The sequence below is a fragment of the Chelonoidis abingdonii genome, chromosome 7 (genome assembly GCF_003597395.2).
Source record: "Chelonoidis abingdonii isolate Lonesome George chromosome 7, CheloAbing_2.0, whole genome shotgun sequence".
NCBI classification, from domain to species: Eukaryota; Metazoa; Chordata; order Testudines; family Testudinidae; genus Chelonoidis; species Chelonoidis abingdonii.
Window position 1 is genome coordinate 27,949,111 of NC_133775.1, and position 24,011 is coordinate 27,973,121.

General features: G+C 42.5%; 1 protein-coding gene across 18 annotated transcripts in view; it reads left to right on the forward strand.

Annotated features, from left to right (window-relative positions):
• Positions 1–24,011, forward strand: part of ADGRL2 (adhesion G protein-coupled receptor L2) — a 501,988-nt gene that overhangs the window by 86,012 nt on the left and 391,965 nt on the right. For all 18 annotated transcript variants that reach the window (XM_075067759.1, XM_075067760.1, XM_075067761.1 and 15 more), the window contains exon 2: positions 20,395–20,466. The gene's annotated coding sequence lies outside the window, so the exon portion shown is untranslated. The remainder of the gene's footprint in view (positions 1–20,394; positions 20,467–24,011) is intronic.

Consider the following 24,011-nt stretch of genomic DNA (forward strand, 5'->3'; position numbering starts at 1 on the left):
TAGATTAATTCCTGATCTGGTGGCAGCGAGAATATCCAAGCTGGTAGTGAGCTTGGGGGAGTTTCAGGTAAGCCCCCAAACTTTGGACGCAAAAGTCCAGGTTTGGGACAGGACCAGACTGGTGGACACTAAAGTCCAGGTCTGGGACTGGACGGCTAGATTACCACAGCCCTAAATATGCTTTTATTTAAAAAAAAACAAAAGTGCTCATACCAATGTCAACAAGTCTTTTACAGTAAACACTTTCAATTGACTAACTTATGTGAATTGGGACTTTTTAAAACAAACTCTTCCTCTTACAGAAAAGGCAATTTTTGGCTGCCAGGTTTGACATGCTTTCAGAATACAATATGCTTCATCTGAATGCTAGCTATGTCAGAGGATTCCAGTATGGACTAAAATAGTCCAACTTTCTATTGCCTCCTCCAGTGACTGGATATGACTTCCCCATGTCTACAAAACTGCCATCTGGCTCTACCCCTTGTGAGACAACCTCTCATAAGTGTGTGTGGGGTGGGGGTTTCCCAGATGAGAAAGCAACCTGGTCAGGTCATGAAATCAATGACCTAGACATCAGAAGAGGGGAAAGTTCAAAGTCAAATCTGCACTTTGATGTGAAGGCCTTTTTCTGCACCCTTATCTAACTTCTGCCTCCCCCCATGCATGTCTCATATCACTCTGTCACTTCAACAGACTAGAGTATCTGTTACTGCCCCTCTGGGTTAGCCAGCAGGTCTTGCTGTACAGGGATCCAGAGTTAATAAGGGGAGTTGAGTCCCTCGCCTCCATGATGGTAACTACCCACACAGCTCAGGAAACAGGAGACAGAACTAAACCTGGAATCCAGGACTCTTGCTTGGAGGTGGAGCACTTTACACCTATGGTAGGGTCACAGCTCCTAAAGTCACATGATATCTGCCTGACTCTGCTGACAGCTTGAAACTAGAGCTCTGAGATGAGTGAACTGTCTCATTGATATTAATGGGTTAATTCTGAAACCTACTCAGTCAAGGAACTGAGGACTCTGTGTATGGGTGTGGGGGAGGAAGCCTTTGCTGCCACTCCCCATCATAGCTCCGCAGGGTCTTCTACACCTCCTCTGAGATTGATCCCAGCCTGCCTGAACACAGGCAACGGTGCTCAGGAGAAAGTGAAAGATCCAATTTTAACAAAGAGGAATGGCGGTGAGATTCCGTAAATCCATCAGATGCGCTTTTATGTGAATGGCCCCTCCATTACTAACCCATGCAGAACAGAGCCCTGGCAAAGGGGTAAATCTTTAAGCCCTTCAGGGTAGGGGATTGTCTGTTATCTGTGTTTGTACACTATCCACCACAAGGTGGCTCTGATTCTGATTTAGAGCTTTTGAATGCTGCCACAATAGATACATTTTAATAATAACATGCAGGAGCAGGGGATTGCTGAGGATTGTGATTTGCCTTAAATCTGGCTCCTCTTAGTGATGCTTCATGCTGCATATCTAGGCCATTGAGCTCTCCTGAATCTCTTATGCAAGGTTTAATTTTATCTGCTAGTTACCAGCAAAACTCTGGCTGTTGCTCTCTGAAATAATTGTGTTGGAGTCAAAAACAAAATACATTTCCACGTTATCTAGTTGCATTGCGAATCCATGGGGTTGGGTTACACTGAGTCATGTAGATTTTCTTTTCTTTTTTCTTTTTTTTTTAAATATATAGGTTAAAACAGCAGGGGTTTAAAATACCAGCTCTGCCTTAGGTCAGTGGAAGGCTCTAGTTTACTGCCACATTAGCTTTTACTAAATTGTTTAGGATTTATAACTTTTTATTTTACAAGTGTATTTTGAAAGAAGTTAGTGAAACAAAACATAAGTGGTCCTGTCCCCCAGAAAGTCACTTTTATGTTTTTTGGGGGTTGTTGGGTTTTTTTAACATGGCAAAGTGGTTGTAAAATGTACTCTTGATTCTTAAATAAAACAGCATGCAAGTAGGGCAGGTATGGGAAGTGGGCCCCTCTCTAGACATTTTGTAGACCGCACAGGACTCCGGCAGGAACACTGATACTGAATATAGCTTTCGTAAGGATTTATGCAGGGCATTTTAACAGGAGATTTTAAAAAAATAACCCAAGTGCATTTTACAAAGAAACAATTAGGTCAAAGGGAATTGGATTTGGGGAATCAGGGCAATAGGATGAGGCTTTGTCACAACTTGTCTGAGTGAGAAGTGGTGATTCCAGGATGGCCATTCAAATCCCTGTGAAATTTAACAAGGAACTGGACTGCCGCTATGAAAATAATAGGGCGGACCATGTAACTTGACATCTGGGATCCAGGAAGGTTCCCCAGTGTTCTGGGTACTATTGAAATTCAAAGCTAAAGGGGGAGAAGCAATTGTTATCACTGTCTTGTTTATTATTAGGGCTGATTGAAATGTGGGTTTTGCATTTTTATTATAAGCATTACAGTGAAAGAGAAGAAGAGAAAGAAAAGGCCATAAGATTTCATTTTGTAACTTTAAATCCTGGGATTAAACGTGGAAGGGAACAGAACTGGAATGTTTTGGGGGTTAGGTTTCTGTTTTTGTTTTAAGACTCTGCTTGTGTGCTTTTTTTTTCCCCCAAGGTAAGTTAATGTTAAGTAGACTGAGATACTATTGCTCCATGCTTCCATGCTAATAAGGCATGCTTCCCACAGTGTCTGACAGAAAGAATGAATACCATGCAGTGCTAATGGTTAATTTGTAGTGGCATGTGTGTTCCTTGAATGTTTGTGAAGTCTCCTGATTCACCATCACACAATTGAGTCTCCCTCTTTTCTTTTCTTTTCTTTTCTTTTTTTTTAAAGACATAGTGATAGGTAATGAGATGAAGCAGTGCTGACAGAGCTTCTGAATGATACATTGTTCACCACAGCCTATTCAACTTTAATAATATTAATAATAATAATAATGCTTTGCACTTTAAATTTATTGTTAATTTCTCACTATTTGGGGAGCAAAATGATTCCTCATCGAATAATGGCAGTACTGACTGTGATTTAAAATGTTAATTACTGTGGAATCTGTCACAGATTGCATCAAGCCACGGCGATGCTAATCTATGTCATGGATTTGAAACTCCTTTGGGAAGCATATATTTAGATTTACTGCTGAGTGAACATGACTGTTAGGATTATGGAGGCCATACAGAGTGAAGAAAAGCAGGAACACTCCTTCTCACTAGAAAGTAAACAATAGGGTGATTGTCTTCTTACACTTAGTAACTAAACAGCCCAACTGCTGAGGAGCACTGGGTGAAAAGCAGCTATCAGCAAGGAGTCTTAATGTTTTCTTCGTGGAGCTAGATGTTGTCAAGGATTCAGATAAGCCATCCTAGTGAGTGTACAGGAAGCAAAACAGGATATTCTTGCTTAGGCCATGCTTTGTGTAATTATACAACACTTGAACTCCCGACTACTCCAGAATGGATCACCGCACTCTAAAAACAATAGCAAACGATCAGGGCATGCTGCTACTAACTGAAATGTTGTTATAAAGTTAAAAAAAAAATCAGCTTATTTATATTTGTATCCATAAATTAGTCTAACACACCCTTTGTGCCCTCTGAAAGTAAAGGAGGTCTTGAAGTTATCTTTACTCAATTTCATTTCCTGTTTTCCTAAGAGGATCTACACAGTCTTAGCTCTTCTTTAAAAAGGGTCACTAGTTCCAGTATTTTACTCTTAATTCCTTTAAAAATAAATCTGTGTATACGGAGGAAGAAAAAAGCACACCATTCTGTTTTCAGCCAGATTGTCTGTATCAATTAAAGAACACTGTTTCCACTATTGCTCTGAACAAGAAGCAGACAGGTTAATATTTGAATGCCCTCTGCTTTCAAAAAGCTGTGTCCTACTCGTTCCACTGAAATCAGTAGGACTACTCACGTAAGTAGTAACAATCATCATAATACCTAGTTCTGATACAGCACTTTTAATCAGTAGATCTCAAAGCACTTCAGGGTTGGGCCAGACTACTGTAGTATCCATATCAATGTTTAATTTGCTCCAGAACATTTTTGCCCAGAAAATGAAAAATTTGGCTGAGGAAGAAACATTGACTAACACAATAGGCATTCTTAGGTTTACTTTGCAGACAGGAAGGCAGCAGTTTCTGTGAATTATGGCACAAACACAGATTGCTTATGCTGTTTATAGGAAAACTGAAAAACAAATCCCCAAAAACTGAGATGTGACAAAAGCAAGGAAATTCAAACTGATCTAAACCCACTGAACCACATTCTGCCCTCAAGAGGAATTACACCAGATAACTCCACTAATGTCAGTGGGGTTGCATGAATGTAATGAAAGCAGAATATGGCCAATTGTTTGTAATTTTCCCCTGCTGTTCATTGGTTCTGTAGTCCATATGGTACCTAACAGCCTACCTTGACCTGTGACCCTAGCAATATGGAAACACACTATGTTGAAGAAAAGAGGAAGGGTTAGCTTTGGCTTTGAACCTCCCTACTTCTGGTAGCTGCTTACCAAGGAGAGCAAGGGGTTCACAATCTACCCCTTAGTATCCTTGTGTTTTGTATTTTATTTAATTTTTATTTTAATGACAGAGTATTTAAATAAACACAGGAGGGAAATGATCTTACAGGAGTGATAGAATTGTGAGTGTCTCTGAACATTTAGGGACTTTTAAGAAGAAGCAGCCATGAAGTTCTATTTTTACTTCATTCTTACCATTTAAAAAACAACCAGCTATCCACCCACTGGGAAAAGAACATAGTAAAAACTGGTTACACTGCAGCCCAAAGTAGATTTCTGTGACAGTCTACCAAGACCATCCAGGAAACAGGTTTTTTGGGTTAGGGGTAGAGAATTGAGATGAGAGCAACATATATTGAATCTAATTTTGATTTTGTCTCTCCCTTTTTAGTTCCTGCTAACGTTTTCACTCCCCTTTCCCACCTCTCCTGTACTCTGTCAACTTTTCTTTTCCCTTCCTCTCGATCCACAATTTGGACCCTGAGACTCAGCTAGTTCCCCATGTGTAAGCACCTGTTTGTGTCTCTGTGGTTCATCGACTCTTGTAGTGTTAATGTCAGTCTTACAATATTTGTTTTTTTCTTAAAGCTTCTGCTCCTGGAGTCACGTGATTACATGTGAATCCATTTTCATTTTTAGTAAAAGTAAGTTTCTAGCCCTCATGTCTGCAGACAAAACGTTGAAAACATGACCCTGAAGGCTTAAAAACCAGGAGCTCAAAATCTTGAGTATTCTTTAATATTATGATTTTAAAACCAATCTCATGATTTTACAGGGCCTGACTCATGCTTGGGATTGACTTCCTCTGGGTTTCAACAGTGAACTACGCCACAAAGCTTTGCATATGCACAACAGATGCTGAGGTACTTTGGCTTTCAAGCATGAAGGGAAACATTGGCAGTAAGGTGACAGTCCCTGCCAAACAAACTGCAGGTGCATAATGGGAAAACAGCTGAGGAAGGTTTAATTCAAAATTGGTCAAGCATGGTAGCCTGAGAACTACTGTAGTCTTCCCCAGTCAAGCGGATTGTGGTAAGAATCTTATGAAATGTTGGGCCATAGACACCTTAAAAAGCGGGGGCTTATAATGAAATCCCATAACCGCTGCTTTTAAAAATGGTGAGCCCCTCCCAAGTGCCCTCAGGCATTAGTCCTGCTCCTGCCCAGTACTGACAGTCATCACCTCTTGGTGGGGCACATATTCCCTGGTCCTAAAGCAGCTCTGAATCTAAAAGCCTCAGCTGAGCCCTATCTTCCCAGATGTAGGTGTGGTGGATGAGACACTTTCAAAATGATTACTCAGCATCATTATTAGTAACTAGGTAACAGTATCCTGTCCCTAAGCAATTGGCTATTAGCAGGTTATTCTCATGATGCAAAGTTTCTACCTTTTTTGTTTAACTGGTTGAGTTTGTTGGGGCTGGAGTTCTCTGGAGCCTTCTCCAAGATTCTCATCTTGGCTGTGTAATACAGGGATTGGCAACCTTTGGTACGCGGCCCATCAGGGAAATTCACTGGCAGGCTGGGCCAGTTTGCTTACCTACAGCATCCACAGGTTCAGCCAATCACAGCCGGTCACTAGCCGTGGTTCACCGTTCTAGGCCAATGGGATCTGCGGAAGCAGTGGCCAGCACATTTCTTGGCCTGTGCCGCTTCTTGCATGCCAAAGGTTGCTGATCCTTGGTAATAAAATCTGTGGGTATATCTTCCCTGCAGAGTTAATTTGGGCTCTTACACAGGTGTTGCCTCATCCTACCTTCTGTCTACACAAAACTGTCTCACCTGAATTTGATGGTGCTTTAAATCAGGGGGGCCTGGCTGGGTGTAGGTTAGAACCTGAAAATAGTGCTTTCACTCTGGCTGATTATCCACCAGTTTTGCAGTGAGGATGCAGGCTAAATCACATGAGTACTGATAGTTCTGTAATGTTGTCCCACAATTCTCCCATGTGTCCAGAAGGACAAACAAGTTCTCCCACAATTCTGTAGGAAAATCATAGAGTGTCTCAACTCACTGCAAGCCCAAAGACCCCAAGAAGTCCTGGCAACACGCGTAGGTGAATACAGCACCAGTGAGGATGCAGTAACTCAGGTATGGTTATGCAATGTGGCTGTTCACACCTGGGGTAGGCTAACCAAGGTGCTCAGTCTTCACTGCAGAGTTACTCTTAACTCAAGTCATCAGCAGCTTTGTGCTGCAGTAAATTTAGCTGTTTTATGCTTCTTCCTAATAAATTGTGGGAGAACTTATCTGTTCTTCTGAGCACATGGGGAATTATGGGGAAAACACTGGAGGACTATCAGTGCTTGAATGATTTAGCCTGTGTCTTCTCTGCAAAGTGGGTAGGTTACCAGTATGAGTGAAAGAGATGTCTGGGCTCTAGCCTACACCCCAGCTGCTGTGGATTTAAAGTGCCACCAAACTCAGGTGAGGGGGGTTTGTGTGTGTGGATAGGAGGGGGTTTAAGGACAGCATCCAAATAAGACCCTGAGTTAATTCTACGGTGGAAATAATTTGTAAAGAGTATGAAAAAAAAAAATAATTTCCCCTCTTAGGCGAGGAACATTTTCCAGGATAGCTATGCCATGCGTAGGATGCACACAGTTTATACCAGCAAAACTGTGCTTTTGATAGAATTGCTTATTTCAAACACCACCACCACTACCCCCAGTCAAATAAACTATACCACCAAAAGCAGAGTTTTGCTAGTATAACTGCATCTACACTAGGGACTTTTGCTGCCCTGCTATCTCAAGCAGGGATCATCTCTCTTAACATCCCGGGCAAAAACTTGTAGTGTAGACCTGGCCCCAGTTAATTGTGATATCATAAAACCTAGTATGTCTCCAATCCTCTGTTGAGACTTCCAGCATAGATGAAACATGAATTTCTAGTGTAAAAATCCAAGTAGGAACAAAATTTAAATAACCAAACATTTTCAGGCTCCCCGGATATCATTAAGAAAGAAATCACACACAATCCTCCTTTTTCCTTTGCAAGTCACCTTTAATTTTAAAATTAAAGTTATATTTGTAATTAACTTTCCAAATTTTTAATCCCAGTGGGTCAGATTCTGGTATCTTCTGATCACTGTCAATCAGATCTTACTCCACAAGTTATCCCAGTGGCTTTGGTGGAGCCATTCAGGTACTGAAATACTATTCAACATCAGTAAGGGGATCAGAGTCTGGCCCTATTATAGACACAATCATAAGGAATGAATGTTTTATCTGATTTGTCTATGATAGATCTGCCTTGCTGCTAAATCCCTAGTCTTTCATTTAGTTTCTTGTTAGAGACTTTTGTTAAGACTTCCCAAGGAGTCCTAAGAGGACAATTGAGCCTTTATGGTTTTTTGCAGAAGTAGAGAGAAGCAGTAAAGTTCTTGGTTTTCTGTTGTTGTTGATTTATTCTATGTTCATGCTGTGAACAGTTTCTCAGGGATATATATTTTTTCTTCAAAAAAAAAAAAAAAAGCAGGAAGGGAAAAACTTGGTCATTGGGAGGAACTTCCAGGTAATCCACTGATAAGACTTTCCCAAGCATACAGCTACATTATGATCAGTCCCTAAGGCAGGCAGAGTGCTAGCTTCTTTTTCTAACAATTTTCTATCTGAGAATGTTCCTGTTAAGCTTAGTAACTGAAGGAATTGAACAGCTTCTCGCAAAATGATTATGAAATTGAAACAATCTATTTTGGACTATAAAGTTATCAGCCAGGGGTGCAAGGCAGCAAAAAACTGGCTTAACTAGCTACCCGAGAATTCATTCTCGGGTATAGGGCAGGTACAGGGCCAATGGAGTGACTTCTGTGTCACTCATTCACCAGGCCTCAGGCATAGGGGCATAAGTAGGGAAAGAAACATAGCTAGGAACTCCAATGCATCTGGATGATCCTAGGAGCTGAAATGGTCCCTGGAGTCTTTGGCAGCTGGACATAATATAGACCAGACTTCAGGCTGCTCTGATTTACACAGTGATAGAACCAGTCCACATTCTGTCCCAAGTATGGTGAAGCTTAACTGTCTTAAACCACTTTTATTCTGTTTTTCCTCTCTGGTCCTGCACTGACAAACCAGGCAATCCGAACTTTTGTATCTGCATGGCTGTATCAGTTTTAAGATGGCTGCAGAAATTATGCTTCTTGAAGTCAATGGGATTTGAGGTCAGTCAGGATAAAGCCCTTAGTTAGTGACCTGCAATAAAAAGGTTTGGGGGATGGTAAGGAAAATCCTCAAAGGGGTTTTACAGTATAGATGCACATAGCCAACCCTTTCAGCCCTCACATCTCTTAGCTCTCTCAGACCTTGTCTACCCTGGCAAGTTTCTGCACAGTAAAGCAGCTTGAGAGGCATACAGCTTTCTCTATCGGGGGTACAGTGCCGTGGTGCCAGTGTAGACACCTTGGTTGATTACAGTACTGCAATTGGCCTCCAGGAGGTGTCCCACATTGCTTGTTCTTGCCTCTCTGGTCATAGGTTTGAACTCTACTGCCCTGCCCTCAGGTGACCAACCGTCATCCCAACCCCATAAATTCCTTTGGAATTTTGAAAGTCCCCTTCCTGTCTGCTTGGTGATGCATGCAGTGGTCTCAGTGCATCTTTCCAGGTGGCCGTGCCTGCTCTACGCACCAGGCAATCCCCCACTTGGAGCAATGCCGAGTTGCTGGACCTCATCAGCATTTGGGGAGAGGAGGCTGTCCAGTCCCAGCTGCACTCCAGCCATAGGAATTATGATACCTAAGGACAGATTTCACGATGCATGACAGAAAGAGGCCATGACCGGGACACACTGCAGTGCATGGGCCAAGTGAAGGAGCTGCGGAACACCTACCAGAAGATGCGGGAGGCAAACTGCCGCTCTGATGCTGCACCCATGAGCTTCCAGTTCTACAAAGAGATGGATGCGATACTTGGTGGCGACCCCACCTCTACTACAAAGGCCACTGTGGATACTTCAGTAGCTCACGTGCCGGTTGAGTGGACCGAGCCAGGAGGAGGAAATCTTGGATGAGGATGTGGAGGGAGAGGGGGATCCAGAGGCGGAGGTCAAAGATGCATGCAGCCAGTAGCTCTTTTCTGCCCCGGAGAAGGCTGGCCCATCACAGTGTTGGATCTTGGCAAAACAGGAGAGGAGTCCCCTAGTAAGTGGATTTGATTTTGAGAATCACTGAAGTGAGTTGTTGGGGGCAAGAGGGTTGCAGAAAGCAGGCTTGTGTCTGTATGATGCACATACCACCACATGCCTAGTCTGAGTGGTGGAACAGGGTGTTGATTGACTCCCTCACTTCACAGGAATCTGCCTCAGAGATCTTCAGGAAACTCTCATGGAGATACTGGGCAATCCATTGCTGCAGGTTCTTTGGCAGAGCTGCTTTGTTTCTTTCCCTATTAAGGGTAACTTTCCTGCGCCGCTGTGCTGTCACTGTGGGGGGTGGGAGGGAAACCATTGCTGCACACAGGGTGAGCCGCATAAGGGCCAGGGTGGAAGACTTGAAGAAGACCCTCTCTTGATTCCCTGCTCACCCTCAGCAGTGAGATTTCTTCCATAATGATCACAGCCTGTGGAAAATGTGGGGACAGGAATTATTATCAGGTCCCCCCGCCCTGCAGTTCTGGCTCTCCCCGAGAACCATGTGTCCTGGAACTCTAATTTCCCCTGCCCTGGCAGCTACTCACCCTGGTGAGGATCTTGTAGCTCATGTGTGTTTGCCTGGGGTCAGCCAACTAGTGACAGGAATGTGAACAGTGGCGGTGTTTTAGATCACTGAATCAGTGGTCTGTGTGTTGCCAACAACACTGCTTCTGTAAAATGTTGCATTTTGGCTTCACAGAAATGACCTTGGGAGCCCATCCTCCCTCTTTGTTATTGCCGGCTGAATGGCTGCGCAAAATGAAAAAGCAGCCATGAGGAACTAAGGAGGACTTTCTGTGTGATGTCATGATGCACTCCGCCACTGAGAAACAGGAATTGAAGGAGTGGTGGGACAACAAGAAGAAGGATTGAAAGCAGAATGCGGCACACCAGAATGAAGCCACAGAGCAGCTCTTAAACATTATGGTGCACCAAGCGGACATGCTCCAGGTTATACTAACACTGAAAACTGAGCAGCTCCATGCCTGCCCTCCCCTGCAGCCACTGTCGCAAAATTCTTTCCCATGTGCCCCCCAGACACCGCCAACACGCTCTTATTAACCTCCTGGCTCCAGTCACGCATTCCACTCCTCCCCATCATAGTCCAGCACTGCGGACTCCCAGTACCTACTGCACTCAACACCCGTCCCTCTGCAGTTTCACCCTGCTGAAGTACAGTACCCGCTGCACTGTACTCCAAAGGAGAAGGTTGGATATGATCCCTGGACATACACAAATCTTTAACTATCCTGGGACCCCACCTCCTCCTGGGACCTTCCCTTCTCCCATCCCCCTCAGTGGTGATGGGTTTTTTTGTTTGTCTCTCTCCTCCGGTTGTTGTTTTTTTAATAAAAGAATTGTGTTGGTTTGAAAACAATCTTTATTCTGTTAATTGAAAGCAAACAGAGCCCTGCAAAGCAACAGGGAATTTTCTTAAACCTTCATATTGCATCATCTGTACCAATCACAATCATCTTCTCCATTACAAGCACTGCACTCCCGAGCATAGCAACAAATAATAGTGGCTTTCAGCTTCAAATTGCTGCCTCAAGGCATCTCTGATCCTTATGGCCCCACGCTGAGCCTCTCTAATAGCCCTAGTTTCTGGGTGTTCAAACTCAGCCTCCAGTTGCTAAGCCTCTGCGGTCCAGCCCTGAGTGAAGCTTTCACCCTTCCCTTAACAAATATTATGGAATGTACAGCATGCGGCTATAAGAATAGGAATATTGTCATCGACCAGGTCCAGTTTCCCATATAGGCAGCGCCAGCGGGCCTTTCAATGGCCAAAAACACACTCAACAGTCATTCTGCACTTGCTCAGCCTGTTGTTGAACTGCTTCTTGCTGCTGTCATGGTGCCCCGTGCATGGATTTATAAGCCATGGCTTTAAAGGGTAGGCAGGGTCTCCCAGGATCACAATGGGCATTTTGACTTCCCCTACATTAATCTTCTGGTCCAGGAAGAAAGTCCCTGCTTGCAGCTTCCTAAACAGGCCAATGTTCTGAAACGTGCATGTGTCGTGCATCTTTCCAGACCAGCCTGCATTAACGCCCATGAAACACCCATGGTCATCCACAAGTGCCTGGAGTACCAAAGAGAAATACCCCTGCCAATTAAGGTACTCTGTGACTGGGTGGACTGGTGCCAGAATTGGAATATGCGTGCCATTTTTCACCCCTCTGCTGTTAGGGAAGTCCATTTGTGTGAAGCCATCTATGATGTCATGCATGTTGCCCAGAGTTACAGTCTTTCAGAGCAGGATGCGATTAGTGGCCCTACACACACTTCTGTCAACACAAGTCTAACAGTCAACTTTCCTACTCCGAACTGGTTAGCAACCAATCAGTAGCAGTCCAGAGTAGCCAGCGTCCACAGTGCAATCGCCACGTGCTTCTCCAATGTCGAGGCAGCTCTCATTCTCGTGTCCTTGCACCGCACGGCTGGGGCAAGCTCATCACAGTCCCATGAATGTGGCTTTCCTCACCCGAAAGTTGTGCAGCCACTGCTCATCATCCCAGACGTGCATGACGATGTGATCCCACCATTCAGTGCTTTTTTCCCGAGCCCAAAAGTGGCATTGCACTGTGGTCAGTGCCTCCTTGAATGCCACAAGCAATCAATGTCCCACTTCTCTTGCCTTTGTAGTTTAAGGAATAACTCCACTGCCACTCGTGACGTGTTAATCAGAGCAAGCAGCATACTGGTCAACAGTTCGGGATCCATTCCTGCATACCGAAGAGACAGAGCATGCAGTAAACAAAGAAAGATGGTGCCAAATGTGGATAGAAGCATAGGGATAGCCGAGATGTAAAGCAGTGCATCTCGGGGCACTGGGACAGGACCTAGTGTGCCCCACGACCCCCTTCACATTCCCACAACTCTTAGCGGCAGAAGAGGAAGAGATGCTCTATGGGATAGCTGCCCAGAGTACACCACTATGAATACCACTGCAAGTGCCACATGTGTGAACATGCTATTGTGCAGGCAGCTGACAGCGTGAACACACAACAGTGGTTTTTCTTCAGTGCTCTCTGAGCGGCGCTGTAACTGCTGGCATTGTAACTCTGCCAGTGTAGACGTACTCTTAGTCTAATCCAGAGTCTATTGAAGTAAACTGTATGACTCCAGTAGGCTTTGGGTCAAACTCCCTGTGGCTGCACTTGACTGTAGTCACCTTCTTCACAGACACAGCATATTTACAATCCCTTTCTGCTGCCTAGGTGCTCATGCCTGTTGCCTCATTCTTTTATCTCTCAAGATCAGAGGGCAGTTTACATCTCTCCAAGGTAGCCAGCAGCGACTGTTCCCACTGGTAGTTCAGTCAAGCAATGCCAACTGTCTTAAGTGAAAGCAAAGCCCATTTGGCTCAGGGCAAAAATACAGAGAATCACAAACAAAGACAATATAGCTGTTCAAGACAATATAGACACAGCCAGACTAAAACACTATAAAAAGCATAGCTAGGTTGGCTCCAGATGTAGATCTGATTCTGATCTAGCCCCATTAAACCAGTCTTAAGCCAGTGTGGCATAAGGATGACCATAGTTATAGTGAATGTTATGTAGCCTGAAAACTATATTTATTACCACTCTCCTCTCTCTCTCTCAGCCCAGCTAGCTATCAGTGAGTATTTAATATCTCCCTGAAAGGAGTTTGTCCTTGATTCCAGCCAGTGGTTACAGGGCCAGTGTGGCTATCGCATCCCAGCAAAGAAAGGTGTTTGACTCTTCATTTCTCCCTCTTTCTCATCTATGGCTTTGTGAGTCCAATAGCTATGTCTTCATTAGCATGCTGTCTATTATCTTATTCTCAAGCCCAGACACTGGCACATACTTAGCTGCATTTTAAATTTACACGATTAGCTTCAGTTTTTCTTCACTTCAGTTGATCATTTTAATTTCCTTTTTCTAATTTCCACGGGGTGCATGAAAGAGCTTTTCAAAGATCTTATTCCCATTTCAAAATAAACCTTTGGACCTTGCCTGAGGATTGAATTCTTTAAATTTGATACAAAAACCTAAAGCATAAAAATTAGCTGAAGAGACTATAAGGTCTACCATTAAACACTTGGGTGTTCTACGAAGTGTCCCCTATCTCCTGTTAAGAATCAGAGCAAATACCCTCCTATGGAACAGTGTCGTTCAACGAATTAATGAAGACTTCACCTAGGGAGTTCTTTTTTCCTGGAACACAGATTTGAAAATTAAAGTTCCCTCTATAGCTATAAAGTAACATCTCCAGTTCACACTCTAACAGCTACAGTTCAGATAGTAAGATACAGTTAAGATAGTAAGATACCCAGCCATTGCAATAAAAGAGCTCTGTTTTTTTGTGTGTCAGATTCGGGGATTTCATGAGGCTAGAAACAGGTTTACATGCAAAATGTACTAGTAATTGCACTCTTTGGTTAAAACCATTAGTAGAGGCCAAGTTTTTAACTCCTCCCCAATTAATTTGCTATTTGTTATTTACATGTGGGAATATTATTTTTTAAACTATTAGAAAATTGCTTAGAAAAACTTTCTAACCAACAAATGGAAAAAAGGCATTTAACACCAGCATGGTCACTAATACATGTGGGAGGAAAATGTCCAAGTACAAAAACAAAACGAAGTGGAAATGGGTTTTGCTTACCTCTTCTGGCCCATGAAGTAATAGCTAGCCAATGTAGACTTTCTGATATTCAACTATAAAGTCTTTTTCCAGGGTAACAAATCAGTTATTAGTTGCAGAAAGGACTTTGTAATTGATTGGTTGGGTTATGTATTGTATGTGCATCTTTTCACCTCCCAGAAAGAATCAAGACTAAGTGCGGAAAGCACAGTTTGGTGGGGGAGAGAGAGATTCCTGAGCTTTGTGCTCAGGTGGTGAACATCCTTACTGAAAGTTGTTCACCAATATCCCATCTTTCCCAGATCAGCAGTAATGCTACGTGATGTCTGTTAGATTGAATTACAGTTCTCTTCCAGGCTACATCAACCAGGACAAGTGGTCATCAGAGAATTCTAATGTCTAATCAGTTTGTTGGCATTGTAAGCAAAAAAGGCTGTCAGGGCCTCCATGAAAAGATTCACAGGAGGTGAGATGGATGTATGCAACCTCCAAAATCACCAGAGCTTGCAGCTGCATTACTGTAAATTCTCTAGTGTAACCGCTTTAACTCAACAGATGAGAGCTCTCCCATCGACTTAATGATTTTACCTCCCAACGAGCCGCAGTAGCTATGTCAGTGGGAGAACCTCTCTCACCAACCTGGCACTGTCCACACCAGCGCTTAGGTCCATGTAACTTAAGTTGCTCAGGGGGGTAGTTTATTCATACCTCGAGTGACGTAAGTGGTAGTGTAGACAATTAGGAAGTGCTTCTTTCTTTAGATTTTTTTTTTTTAACTTCATTTCCTGCAGGCAGATTAAGATGGGTGGATCTCATTAATTAATGGTGAGGAATGTTTAGAATGGCTGCTGACCTAGCTAGTCTCTTATTAAAGGAAATAGAAACACGTACCAGAAAGTTTTCTATTTAATTGATTGTTCCTTTTGAATCAGTTGCAGGGTTCACAAATTTTGTTGTACACTTACTGCTGTGCAATGGATTTTCAGTTTAACAGTGGGAGAGCCAAGGCCGGGGTGGTGGAAAAAGTGCTGACTCTCTTTTACAACTGCTCTAACCTTTCTAAAAAATCAATATATAAAGGAAGGCAAGGCAATAGTTAATCAACTTAACACAACAAGAAGTCCAGTCCTAGACCCAGTTTTTTCAATGGTTTATAAGCCTGAAGAAGCTCAGCATCATGTGTAAAGGGAGTCAAGCTGACCAGTTTTATTAATGGAAGTTTATGTGTCTGCTTGCAGAGGTCAGGGAGCACTGTACATATCTCTGACCTCTCTCACCAGCTGGGACATCCATAGGGCTGCAGTAACACCTGTGTAATTATGAGGGTGGGAGACGAAACCAGTTCCTGTACTTATATACATAGAGAGCATGCAGGTGTGTCTTTTCCCTCCCACTCCATTCATTGCCACACCTATGAGTGCCCTTGGGAAAGGAAGGCAGTGACATAAGCATTACACGTAGACCAAGTTGAAACAAACTCTTTTGTCAAAATCAAAACACTTCATGTAGCTGTATCCATTTTGAGAGAGACTTGTACTCTATAGCCTGGTGGTTAGGGCACTGGCCTAGGATTGGGAACACCCAGGTTTCAGTCTCTACACTGCCTCTTTTAAACCAAGTTTTTCAGTGCTGATCACTCTGAATCAGGCAGAGCAAGGACTTAGATCTGGATCTCCCATGACCCTAACCGCCAGGCTACACACACCCCTTCTGTTTCAATTCCATAAGGGACATTTTGATGTAATCCCTTTTGTGCAAAAATGTTTGAAAGATTTTGTTTTCATTCCAAAAACATTTAGAACCCCCAAAAAGTTGCTGTGAAACAGAACAGAATTGTCATCCTGTAGTCAGCTGTAATTACATGGCCACCTCAAGGCAGATGCTCGCCCCCTCGGAATCCATGTTAGCATCTAAAGGTGTAAAACCTATATGGCCCACAGACACACACTTCCTGGGAACTCTGTGCAGAAGACTCAGCTGGAGACAGGTTTTGGCCTGTTCTGTGCAGTGAAGATTGTTTCTACATCTACGTCCTGTGATTCTGGTCAATTCAAGGCCTAATGCAGCCACCAGGGATGCCTGATGTTAACTTGAATAGATTTCCTCTTTTAATAAAGAGGGATAGTAAGAATTAATTGGAGGTATTTTACCAGTAAGACATGTTAAACATTCTTCTACCTCCTTTTATCTACAGTATTATGGAATTAGTATAACATTTGCCTTTTGTCATAGAGACAGAAGCTTAGGCTAAAAGATTTTCAGTTTGCCTCAACTTTTCACATTTTGAAGGATTCTTAGTGTTCATTGTCTAAGTGCCAATTGCAACTTTAGGTGCTATTAGAAGCACATTATAAGGTTGCACAGGGTATTTAGCTTCTGAGCTCTCCTGACCACATCCCATTAAGTTCATTGAACCTGAGTATTGAATTCACAGCCCCTAAAAATTCCTCCTTTGAAATTTTCAGTTACATTTCTTTGTTCTTTTCAACCGTTAGTTGTTTTTTTAATTACTCTTATGTCAGAGCACAGGATCAGTGAACTAAAAGCCTTATCAATTACTCTTTCCTATTTGCAGTTTGATTCTGAGATAGTCATCCTCAAATCTGTGCTGAAGTTTCTTCTTAAAGTCAATTGAAGTTTTCTGGAATTACAGAAAAAGGCTACTGCCCTTTTACCTACGTTTGAAATATTCCCTTTGCCCTTGTGTTCAATACATTGTGTTCATTCTCCTCAGATGCAAAGCATCCAGTCTCTCTTCCTGCTTCTATTTTAAGAAGATGGGCTTTAAGACTTGAAGGCACAGGACTGGATTTTCCATTGCCTTCAACCTTTTACCGTCCTTCACCCCAGTGTAAAGTGGGAGTAAAATGTTACCATATCACAATGGTAGTACTTTTACACCAGTGCAAAATGAGTGCCATGAGCACACATGGGTGCAGTACAATGTAAAATAAGGCCCAAATTTTATAGGATAAAAGTGCCAAAATTTCCAGGAGCATGAGGATAAGAAATCATTATATTCTCTTCCTTTGCACGGAGACGCTCTTTCTGGTCACCTAAGTAATTTTTAAAAAGCTACAGTGATTTCCTAAGAAGAATAATTGCAGCTTAATCTTTATCAGTCTGGCAAGGTGCTATTTGTAAACCACAGATGTGCAAACGTTCTCACTGGAAGCTTTCAGTACAGTGATGCTATGGACTAGTTTTATCCTCCAGTGTTTGGAATTATGTGCCACATTGTAACTCTACTGTATCATATTATATGTTGTCTATAACTGTAAAATTATATACAGAAATATGCTGTATGCCTTCTTGAATTGTCAAAAGAAAATACTGTAAATTTTTTAACTTAATGCTGACGTGAATCCTTTACTCATCCTGTTCAAGATAAAGCTATATTACAATGAATACTTCCCCTTCTTTCTGGATATTTGGAAAATATATATATATTACTATATGTAATCTGACTATTCCCTGAACACATGCTCAAGTTGTTTTCTAACCCTACATGCTTTGAGCAGTTAGCCTTTTTAATTAAATTCTAAGGCGAGTTCTGACAGCTGTTGAACCCCCACCTTCCTTCCCAACCCCTGTACTGTTTAATACTAAATGGTCCTTTTTTTAAATAAGTGACCATTGCCAACCTGAGCCAGATGGCAGCATTTACCACATTATTAGACTGCAACTTGCGTTGCTAATGCATCTGAGCAGCAGTTCAGCCCCTCTTTCACTGTACTATACTGATAAATGTATCAGACAATGAATCACCCTTGTGGTGCCTAACGCAGATTATTGGTAAGTAAATAAATGATGATGTCATCAAGGTTCATTTGTGAATACAGTTGAATTCTAAGCTGCAAACATGCTTCTTCTGGGCTTAAAACACACAGTTTTCACTTTCAGAAAACACAGTATAGACCCAGCCATGTAGTAATATTCCTTAGCACTGAGGATCTCAAAGCACTTCAGAGAGGGTGATGTCTATCCCCATTTTATCCCTTTAGGAACCAATGCCTGGGAAGGATAAGTCTCTTGCTCAAGGCAACCCAGTGATTCAGTGGCAGAACTGAAAAGAAAACCAGGTTTTCTGTCTCCTGGTCATGCGTCCTGTCCACCGCCTACATTGCCCCCTTGTTAATACTTGGGATGTGAACTGTAAAACCAGATTTTTTTTGGTTACAAAAGTGGGTTAAATTACCTTTATATATCATCCAAGGAGAAGAAAATCAGATGTTAGATCACCACTTAGTGGAATGTTTTCTTGGCCAAGTTAGGCTGGATGGGAATTCTTGAGACCCCAGCTACTGCTAGCTCAGCAGCAGGGATCCATATAAAGTGAAATTAGGCCTTTTTTCCTAACCAGGGAATGACTGATATGGGAATCAAATATGCATGTGCTATGCGTTAGGTTAGACACTGGGTCAGCCAACCAAACTTTTTCCAAACTACAGTCCATCTGCTCATGGCTGAATTTTTTTTTTAATTTCCAACTTGCTTTTTTCTACTCATGAACTTTTTTTGATCAGATTGTAAATGTGTAAAACAGTTCCTGGCTCTCAAACACACACAAACTGCTTAAAGAATAATAAATAATAGACACACAGAATCACAAATAAGATACACATTGCAAAAAGTGAATAAAAATAAGTAAGAAATACTTGTCTGCTTCATTTAGCAGAGGGATGGTCTGGGTGTTCCCGTCAAAGTCAAGGAAGCCAGGGATGAGGATGGCAAAAGACAGGAGGAACAGGGACAGATAGACACACACACAGTGAGATGGAGGGCAATGTTTTGCTCTTGTTTACACCCAGGGAACAGCTATGTTGATTTCAGGACCAGATCCCCAGCTGGTGTAAACTGGAGTAGCTCCATTGGCTGCATTGGCTTACATTGGTTGACGATCTAGCACTCTTATCTATTGACTTAAATGGAATGTCTTCAGATTTTGGCTAACGTAACAGAGAAGGATTTGGCCAGAATTACACAAGATGATGAGACAGTTTCTGACAACAACTTGTGAGCTAAGTCACTTTTGATTCATCTGCAGTTACCTTGGCCACCAATTTGAAATTTAAGAGAGCTGCGATATGTATTTCAGAAATGACAGAGGTGTAACACCAGCCAGAGGTGGGCAACAAAAGGATGAAGTTTTGCCCTAATATGTTGCATGCCTGTTCCAGTCAGAGGAGCAAATGCCAGCTCAAGAAGAAGACATGAAAGAAAGCAATGGCTTGCAAATCAAAAGAAACCTTTGCTTTTTCCACTGGATCTCTGCTTATGGAAGGAGCAGATGCTAGTGCAAGGGTCGGCAACCTTTCAGAAGCGGTGTGCCGAGTCTTCATTCATTCACTCTAATTTAAGGTTTCGCGTGCCAGTAATACATTTTAACTTATTTAGAAGGTCTCTTTCTGTAAGTCTATAATATATAACTAAACTATTGCTGTATGTAAAGTAAATAAGATTTTTAAAATGTTTAAGAAGCTTCATTTAAAATTAAATTAAAATGTAGAGCCCCCTGGACCAGTGGCCAGGACCCGGGTAGTCTGAGTGCCACTGAAAATCAGCTTGTGTGGCACCTTTGGCACACGTGCCATAGGTTGCCTACCCCTGATTTAGGGGAAGAGTTTGGACCTCCTCCTTCAAGCTCCAAAAGCAGCAGACTACCCTCCAGCTGAAGAAAGAAATGCACTTTTAAAATGGTGGTGTCAGCTTTCCAGTGGCTAACCTGTATTGTCACAATCAATACAAGCAGGTGGCAATGATGGTTCTCTTCAAACTAATTACAGAAGATTGCAAATTGATTTTTTAATTAACCCCCTCCCTGAGTTAGGTGGGCTAGCAGTAGCTCTCCACCTGCTCTGTCATGCTGCTCAGCTCCTGAAACCATTCAGCCACCTTTTCTTTCCTTCCTTTCTTGTCTGCATGGTCCTTCTGTCTCTCCTCAAGCTTCACTAACCAAGGAAGAAGAATCCCCCATGTGCTTCCCTCTGTCAGATACATATAGATCAAACTATTCACTGTGGCTAGGGATGTAATTGAACTTACCACGTTTATTTTAAATCCTGTTCATGTTTGTTTGCTGTTGCATTTTTAAATCAACTAATGGCTTTTTGTTTGTTTGTTTTTGTCTTTAGCTTCAGGTGACAGAACTCAACTCTTGGGACATCTCCTCATCTGGTGCTGAGCGCTATGGAGTCTAAGCCTGGGTAAGTGATCCATAAAAGCTTCTAAGTAATATTATGGGGCCTTCATTTAAATGTCTTCCTCGTCCCCGTTCCCTTTTATCCCTTCCTCAAAGCCTTTCTGGCCAAGGAGAGATGGTCATGGCTCCCTCTCAACTTCAATGCTATTTCTGGATTAGCTAGAGCTTGAGTAGGTCTTCTTTCTCTAACTCCCACCCCTATTCTTCAGTGCAGTCTTCCTCTCACCTCCTGAGGCTGCAGGCAAGCTTAGGACCCCAAGTTCCTACCCCTAGACAGCAGCATGACATGCTGCCACTTGAGCACTTCAAGGAGACAATATAAATCATTGTACCCTTCACAAAACAGCTGCAAGTGAAAAGAAAGTCACGGTGTCTTGCCAACTGAAGGGATTTGTGCCAGCCCCAGGTGGTGTGAAGCATAAGGCAATGGAGTGGGATGACGGCTGACATTGCTTTAAGTGCACTAAGGATAGCAATTAAAAATTATGCTGCCTTTTGAGAGCAAGGCAAGTGTCATTTGGCACATAGAGTCAAGGGGCTGACAAGAGTGCCAGGTGAGTTTGAAAAGCCTTTCAGGGGTTGCTAATAAACCTTTTCCATGCTCCCATCCTACTTGGATGATTGATTGTACTGAGTTGACCAGTGTTCTTTATTTGCTAGAGTTTGCCCAACAGGTTAGCTTCCTTCTTATGTCTATTATTCTGCATGCACCTATTTCTGGGTCAGGGGACTATCTCAATTGTCATGAAGGTTTGAGTTTTTTTATTTGTCTGAAAGTCTCCCTTTACCATCTCTCCTAAATTTCCACTAGTAGTCTTCTTCAATTATTTCTAATACTGTGGCTATATTTTTAGTAAGAAAAATAGTAGCATATGAGCTTAAATCCATCTGTGTTTGCAAGCATTTTACTGTGCATTTTTCAATCTAATTCTTCCATTGTTGTTATGCTCTTATTACACTGTTACTTGTCAACAATTTCAGTCAACTTGTGGTCTTTCGTCTTTGACTTCTGGGTACTTCTAGATTTTGTGCAAAACATTTATCTTGTGTGTGTTTACTTCATTTGGGAAATCTGCATCCTTTAACAAAAATATTACCCTAAATATTTATCTCCACGAGAGCAAGGCAAGTAAATGTTACAGCTGAATGGAGAGTGCTGGGAGTTTATACAGTGCATTGGAAAATGCTATTTAAGGGAGGGACCAAACAACTTGGGTGGTTTAGTCCACGGGTAGGTCGCTGATTCAAATTTATATGAGTGCAGCGGTAACCCATCTGATGGAATGTAGCTGTGAAATGAAATAAGCTTGTGGGCAATCTCCAGGTCATAGCAGCTAGGTGCCAACCTAAAATATACAAATAGAAAAAACATCACCACAATGAACTCCCTCAGCCACTAGAGGTTTAAGAAATCACTGTGTGTGGAGACTGATCTTTTTTTATCTACAGGCACAAAAAGATGGAGGAAAAAATACTCTAGAAAATTAGGTTCTATGTTTAGAAGGAGAGAGTCCTCTTAACAACTTGAATTAATGCTATAACCATTAATGCAATATGTACAATTATGATTAATAGTTATTTAGGCAACCAAAAATGTTGGGGTGCCTCCCCAAATAGATAAAAGAAAGAGATGGAAAGCTAATTTTAGACATGATGTAAAAAAGACAATAAGGTGGAGGTTGGGCTCAGAAGGACTGATAATACAGGCTTCAGCGGAATTTGTAATGAGGTAGTTCACGTACTCCTTTCTAAATAAAGAATATGCAGACGTGTGACATTATGGTGAATGGGAATGCTAGTGGTTCTCCAACTTTTTCATTCTGCCAAATAGAAAAAAAGATCTTCCAAGGACTGCTTCTCCTCTCAACTTCTGACTCACTCTTAATGTTCTTTGTCTGTTCTGGTGGTCCATGGAGAGTCCCTATCATATGCAATTATGCTTTGGTAGTAAAACAAAGAACAATAATATAATTGGATAGCATTGTCACTGAGAGAAAGCATATGATAACTTATTATTTTAGTTGATCAGCAGGGTGGCCTAGTACAACAAGCTCCCCACTGGTGGCTTTCATTCAGCTCATCTCCTGGTTCCTGAAAGACACAACAAAGAAAAAACAACAAAGCATGGAAACTACTGCCATTAACCATGTTCTTAGAGTGAATATTGCAACAAGAAACTCTGCTGAGAAAAAGCATAGGAATTGGATACACCACATGTAATACCAGTGCCTTACCTGGTTCCATACTGGAGGTTCCATATGGGGATATCTTTTTTTAGAAATAGGTATATCTACCCAGTTTAATAAAATACATATCTGCCACCAGATTGAAAGGAGTCTTGGAATGCCTCCAGTTAATGCAAATCATCCCTGCTTTGGACACTGCTAAGATATTATTATTGTTACATATTATTTTTATTATGCTAGCACCCAGAAGCCCCATCCAGGATTAGGAGCCCATGGTGCTAGGGGCTGTACATACACATAGTAAGCTCTTCAGAGTATGGACTCTTCCTAGCTACATATTCTGGCCAAGGGTTACCATACATCCAGGTTTTTCTGGACATTGCCTCTTTTTCGAGCCTTTGTCCAGGTGGATTTTTCAAATAATAGACTGTCCAGGATTTTTTCGGACCAGATGTCTGCAGCTCAGAAAGAGCCCTGACTGGTCTGCATCCCGATTGGTCCCTCCTTTGCATTGGCAGCTGATTGATCCATTTCCCTACAGCCACAGCTGCCAGATTCCACCCATCCAGGCCAGGCGCCCAGCACTGAGGAGTGGGTTCCTCAGGGAGGTGCTGACTGATGGCTGTCTTTGTATCCTGGGCTTGCGCTAGCTGCCCTACCACCATGACAGAGAGCAACACTGATTCCAGCCTCCAGTGAGTACCCCTGCCACAGGTCCTGTTCCCTCCACCCCAGCTCCCACTCCCCCTACCCCCTGCAGGGTCCTCTTTTTGGGAAACAGAAATATGGCAACTCTATTCTGGCCAGATTTAGTCCCCTAGAATTTAACTGAAGAGCACCTTGTTTGTTTGTTCTTGCAGTGAACAAGGGTGTGCCAAAATGGCAGCTATATCCCAATCATTTTCACGGGAGAAAGGGAAAATGTCCCAGAATCTCCTTAGGTCTTCTCCCCCACCACATCCTCTGGCAAATGAGACAGTTTATAACAATGTGCTGTTGGAATAATCAGAATTTATTTTTTCAGGAACAAATTGTAGACACTTCCAGCATAAACCACTTCATGTGCTTGTTTATGGAGTGGTGTTGCCTCCTTCCTAGGTAAAAGTGATTGGGGAAGCAGATATAGCTATTCCCCAGTGTCTTACCCCTGTGTGAGAGAGAACACACACCCTGGTACCTGGGGTTTACCATAGGTCAAGGCAGGTAATTTTTGAGGGAGCCCCTTGCTGGATAATGGAGAGGCTATGTCCTGTTGTCAATGCACTCTTTCCCGCAGGTGCTGTGAAAGGAATAATATCACTTTCACAGGTAAGAACGTATTCAGCCTATTTCTGACCCCCCAAAAAGCAGAGTGCTGCACAAA